The sequence below is a fragment of the Gymnoscopelus microlampas genome, assembly GCF_963454915.1.
Source record: "Gymnoscopelus microlampas genome assembly, chromosome: 15".
NCBI classification, from domain to species: domain Eukaryota; kingdom Metazoa; phylum Chordata; class Actinopteri; order Myctophiformes; family Myctophidae; genus Gymnoscopelus; species Gymnoscopelus microlampas.
The window spans coordinates 43,008,436-43,014,814 of record NC_139952.1 but is presented as its reverse complement, the minus strand read 5'-3'; the positions used below and the strand labels follow the sequence as shown (position 1 = coordinate 43,014,814).

The 6,379-nt window shown below is 40.7% G+C and overlaps 1 protein-coding gene and 1 long non-coding RNA gene across 2 annotated transcripts in view; both read right to left on the bottom strand.

Annotated features, from left to right (window-relative positions):
- The window catches only part of LOC311061803 (1-phosphatidylinositol 4,5-bisphosphate phosphodiesterase gamma-2-like), a 90,057-nt gene that overhangs the window by 50,152 nt on the left and 33,526 nt on the right, over nucleotides 1-6,379 (bottom strand). The window lies entirely within an intron of this gene.
- On the bottom strand, nucleotides 1,946-3,771 carry LOC311062170. Its single transcript, XR_014602471.1, has 3 exons — nucleotides 3,671-3,771; nucleotides 3,514-3,561; nucleotides 1,946-2,033 (listed from the first exon to the last, which is right to left on the bottom strand). It is a non-coding gene; the product is annotated as an uncharacterized lncRNA (long non-coding RNA).

The following is a 6,379-nucleotide window of genomic DNA, read 5'->3' as shown; positions in this document are numbered from 1 at the left end:
ATAGACATGTTATGAGCTACTTTCTGTCGATAAATTCCATGCAGGTGATTATTTTTCTAAGTGTCAGAGTTTGGAAGCGCACGTTTTCAATAACGCAACATCCTGCTGCCTCCTGCATTATGTGACATTTAGAAACAGGTAGTACGCAGGGCCGTTGAGTGATTTCCAACGAGCGCTTCCAAACTCCAACGCTCCATGCTGCTCAGTGTTTTGCCACTCAGTTTAGATGAGGGGGCGTGTCCCAGTGGACAAGTGACGCATGTGCATACTCTCTATTGATGATTCCTTTACCTCCTGCTGACGGAGGAAGTCATGGAGCAAAACTTCGAAATCAGGATAAACTCCGTAATCAGGATCATCTGTGCTACTGCAAGACAGAAAATAACCAATACACAGTGACAGCACATGGACACACTAGAATAGATGCTATCAACATGTCCAATGGAGATAAATAAATATAATTATTCAGTGTTACACAGAATTACCACAAATTGTCGTCAACCCACAATTTGGCCAGCTACTGTCAAGCAAGCCCCATACTGTAACTTCATATTGTCTGTATGCACACTGTGTATTGCAACTTGCCTTTAATGTCATGCTAAGAATACGATTACAAAGACTATTAAACATGCAAAAGAAATCTGCAAATATTATGAAAGAATAGAGGCTTACCCCTTGATGAATGAATGAAACTCCTCAAGGATCTGAGATAGAAGAATGATAGCGTGAATGGTACAAGGCATTGCAAGAGGCATTAGAATGGATGTTCAATGTTTTCTTAAAACAGCAGCACTCACTCACCTTTTTCTGTTCTTCAAACATTATGAGGTTGTACACTCTATGAAACTGCTCAAAATGAATCTTGTCTTTTGTTGCTCTCGCTAACTGTGAAAGCAACAGGAGGGAAACAAAAGAGTTTATACATACACGATAGCAGCACATTTTTTTGGGACACCAGCCTTATCCGGAAAACACCTGCACTACCCGTTACATTATGCATAGGTCTGGTTTGGGCGTTACAATAATAAAACCAATCACTGTGCCATATGCCATTGCCTTTAGGAGAAGACTGCGCAAGCCATTAACCCCAATGCAATCTTATGCTCTCCTCTCTCTCTCTGCCAGTGTCTGCTTATTATAAGCCACATTGGGGCTTGTTTTTCTGTAAAGTTGCTTTCAAATAATGGTGGTTGCGGTTGTGAGCTTGTAGATCGGCTATTTTCAAATAGCTAACATATATAAATATGCACATTGTTTAATGGCCAACATATATAGGTTTGAAGTGCTCATGTGGCCTATTATAGTCGCTTCTTTTGGGCTTGTTTTCTTAGACCTGGTTGCTTTTTTCTGGCAACACTGCTCCTCTCGCAGGAGCCGCACTGAGTTTTAGATTCCGCTATGCGTGTGTGGGCAAAATAGCAATTTTGGAGATAATGCAACAACAGGCCCACGGGTACACCTCCAAGCGCAAATGAGGGAGTCATTTGCGAGTATATAGCGAGTATAACGGCATTTAGGGACAGTGCCAGCTCCCATATCCGTATTTCACGGGTAGCGGGCAGTAATTCACGGCTAGTGGGCAGCGGGTACGGGTAAAGCAGTGGCAATTAGGGCCCTCTGAGTCTCCGACCTACTGGAGACTCCGCCGGTCATCAAATTATTGGCTTAGGAACACATACATCTCCATGAATTCAAGGCTTCATGTGGTGTGTAATTGATAGAAAATAAGTAATCTTTATTTAACCAGTTAACCATCATGACATCATGACACACATTATTATCCTAACTTCTTGTCTGAGGACAGTCTTAACTCTTATTTAAAGGGTAATAATTGTTCTGTTATTCTGTGAATAATATTAATTGGTGAGGAATATTTTGTGTCCAGGATTAAGCCTCCCTGAATCTAAACTGAAACATTCTGTGAAGTGAAGACAAAGGAAGACAGTACCAGGAGCCTGTCTTTGAGGAATTTCATGCTAGGGACCTTGTAGTTAAGCTGAGGGCACAATGACTTCAGCTCCTTCAAGCTGATGCTGTAGTGTGACAGGTGGAAAGAAATGTTTTGTTAATCACCTGCAGATTTAGCAAGAATAAAGAGACTGAATTTAAAGATGTATTATATGGCTGGACTCTGTCTGTCTGTATGTCTATCTGTTTCTGTCTCTCTGTATGTCTATCTGTTACTTTGTCTCCATGTCTCTCTGTCTTTGTGTCTCTCTCCATCTCGTTTCTCTGGCACGATTCCAATGGTCCATTTCAATTTGAACCCTTAATTTGGAGTCCTTGCAGCCTCTCATTCTCAAGCATTTACCAAGTGACGTCACTTAAAGGAGAAATCCAGGCATTTTAGGTTGTATGTTTGATGTGTCCCTAATCACTCACCAACATACAAAGGAACGTTGAATAATTCCAGATCTGCCCTGTTGTCCATTCTGCAGACCCCTTGCAGCGGCATAATGGGAGAGTGTGTAAGAGTGAAAATCGCCTATTTTAACAAATGCAAAGTCTGTTTCTTTTCTCCTAGTACTCATTGTGGAGTCTCATGATACTTAAACACGCGCTGAATGTCGCGCTGAATGTACCGTTCGTGCAGAAAGTCATGACGATGGTTGCTTGTTTCTCTCACAAACCTGGCGTCTTTTAGAGAAACAAGCAACCAGTGTTGTGTCGTTCTTCACAAACGGATGCGCGTGCGCGACATTCAGTGCGCGTTTGAGTATCATGAGACTCCACGATGAGTGGTAGTAGAAAGAAAAAAAACTTTTCATCGGTTATAATAGACGATTTTCACTCTTACACAGGCTCCCATTATGCCAATGGAGGGGTCGCCAGACTGGACGACAGGGGATTCTCTGGAATAACTCAACGGCTCTTTCTATGTTGGTGAGTGATTAGCGACACATCAAAGATAACACTTAAAATGTCCGGATTTCTCCTTTAAGTCTGTGAGGGTTCAGGGCTTAAGGGTTTAGGGAGTAGGCTACATTTGAATTGGGCCTGTCTCCGTGGTCTTCTTCAAACTGCCAGCCCAAATGATTGGTGAGTCGTATTGGTTATATGCAGTCTGAAGTTCTGAACAAGGCTGAGGAATGTAATTCAAATATGAGTTGAAAATAAAAGTTTTCCATGTAGTTCGTTTGCTGTTCAGACTTAATAAAAAATCTGATTGCAATCTGAATAGGCCCAAAATCCGATTTGGAGTGCCGTGCCAGTGTGAAATTTATTTTAAATTTGTAGCCGACTATATTGATTTACGAATGAAATTCAAACATTCATGAGTTATTGTCCATGCCTAATGTTTAGCTAACATTGACTCAATTATTCAGTTATTATTATTATTGGAGAAAAACAAAACAAACAATAAAAACAAACAAGCAATAAAGTAAAATAAAAGGTCTATGTACAATACTGTATATCTATAATAGACAAAAAAACATACCTTAAGCTGTGACTAGACAATGACATGTATTGATGCTGGTATGTCAGAGAAAAACACAAAGCATAATACTCTACCTGTCCTTCTTGGTCTTACTGATGGAATACATCTGTTTTCTCAACCATCTAGAAGTACAGAAACACAGGTAAGGTAAAACGTGTTTTGCAAGATAAGTTAAACCATGTCATTCATTGCATTTTCATTAGCATTAGCATGTGTACATGAGTAGTCTACCTCTTTATGATGTGTGGAGTAGGGGCCACCAGTGTCTCTTGTCTCAGTAACTCCAGTCCTGTCACCCATATGTCTGCATCCTGCACAGAATCGGCTGTAAAATCACAGATAACGGTATTTCACCAGCGTTTCATATCAAATTATTTTAGCAAAAATGTAAAGCCCTAATGTACTATGTTGATGAAGAGCAAAAATTGCAGAAAAACATACAGTAGGCTTTGATGCCTGCTTGACTGTGTGTCCCGGGTTCGATTTCTGACCCCGGTGCATGTCACTCCCTGACTCACTCCCGTTTCCTGTCTCTCTCCACTGTACTATCAAAATAAAGGCAAAAGCCCCCCCCCTTCCCCCGCCGCTGGGGATAATTTAACATTAAGGATGTACTGTATACCCACCTCTAATACTCAGTGTGTTCAGTACAAACTCTGAGCCATAGAGGATTGTGAAACAGGTCTTTTCATCACATCTCTTGATCGATTCATCCTTGCTGTCTTCAAAGTCTTTTGAGTTCTTTCCGGGACGAATCTCCCTGATCTCAAACACGTCCACTGAAACAGAAGAAGATAGATATTTTTTTGGGGGACTGATGTCATTATATTTATACACTGAGGGAAAAGATTTGCAGCGTTACCCTTTACGGACGACTTTATCTTTTCCAATTTAAGATTAAGGGCCATATTTTCGCCGGTTCCTCACCCATTATCCCTAAACTTCTTTGCCATTTTTTAAAAACTATTTAAAAAAAAACATTTTCAAATAGTTCAACTAGCCGATCTACATCGTGTAGATTGGCTATTTGAAGTATTTGAAAATGTTTTTAGAAATAGTAAAAAATGGCAAAGACGTTTAGGGATAATGGGTAAAAGGCACCGGCGAAAATAGGGCCCAAAACATAGCATCCCTGAGCCACATGTGTTTGCGTTTTACTCACTGAATACAAGGAACTTGTCTGCGGTGATTCTTCTGGCCACCTGTCCTGTCTCCATGATCACCATCACATTGAAAAACTCCGACTTGTTCTGGTGCAACACAGTCATGCCGGTACCCTTCTCCAGGTACTCCATGATCATGTCCTCCTGCTTTCCCCGACTAGCCGCCATCTCTGCTGCATGCAAGAGGAGTTCGAGAGAAAGGGAGAGACTAAAGGATGAAGACAGAATGAGAAGCTAGAGTAGCGAGGCGGGTTTTGTTTTCTTTCATGTGACGGTCTAATCCGATTAACCTTTTAAACCCTATCGTAGATTTCATTGACTGGCGTCCCCCAGGGGTCTATAATTGGTCCCTTCCTTTTTTCCTGCTACACCAAATCTCTTAGCTGAATATTTCACAACATGTGGCAACGTGAGGCATTGTAGATCTATTTCCTGTGAATGTTTGACAAAGTTTGACCGAGTGGCCAGACCACTCGGTCAAAATGCACTCGGATAGAGGACGAGTGCATTCTAGTGAAGGGTATATGAAAGAATATGCTGTATATCCACTTCTTTTTCATCTGGCATTGCCTGTGCATACTCACTTCTAGTGTGTACAGCAGGGGTAGACAGGTAGGAGTGCCAACAGGGTGTTTGGAGAAACACTGGCACACTGGCATAAGTGTGAGAGGGGATTGGTTTAAAATATTTCAAAAATGTAGTCAATTTAATTAAGTCCCCTCACATCTGTATGCAAATTACATCCTGCACATACAGTAATTCTACATCCATTCAAACTCTGAACTCTGACTGGGGAGGAAGTCTATAGGAGATAGGTGGGTTATTGCTCTAACCTTAATCTAATGATCCTTACAATTTCCTGATGCAAAAGAAACTTTCAGAAGAAAAAAAATGGTGATATTTATGGGCAAGCAAAATTTGGAAATATTTCATTGTGTCATAATTCAACTTAATGTTGATATGGCACACCGATTATCAAGAACATAAATACATGAACTTCATGTCAAAAAGGTTGCTAACCCCTGGGTGTACAGCAATCAGTTGTAATGTTGTCACATCACAAATGTGCATTTTTAAATACATAATGATTCTGAATATTTGAAATGGTTTAAATTCTCACCTGCTGCCACTGTATCGATACAGCCGTGCGTTCTCCTGACTCTTCTCTTGTGGAAAAGTCTATACGGTTTATTTTGAAACTGTACAGTCTTTTTTTTTTCCACTCCGCAGCCACACACACACACACACACACACACACACACACACACACACACACACACACACACACACACACACACACACACACACACACACACACACACACACACACACACACACACACACACACACACACACACACACACACACACACACTAGCAGCACCGCCTCTCTCACAGTGCTGTCCTCAGCGTCTCCTCCACTTGAAAACAGCTGTCACAGTGTTATTGGTTTGTCTGACAGTCTTGTCACAGTCTGACAGTTTGCGGGTGATAACTTGCTAAAGATGATAAGCGTGCAGAGCCTCTGCAAACGGTTTTGAGTGACAAACATGAAGGTTAAGATGATATACTTTATTAATTCCCAAAGGTTCACAATGTTCATTGATTCAACATAGAAACATCCAAAGGGAGATAACAATAGTTGACTGTGTGTTTTGTTATTAATAATAATAATAAACTTTACTTGTATAGCACCTTTCATGACATCAAAGGCAGCCCAAAGTGCTTTGCATAAAAAAGATCAATGAAAGAAAAATAACAAAATCAAATAAAAACAA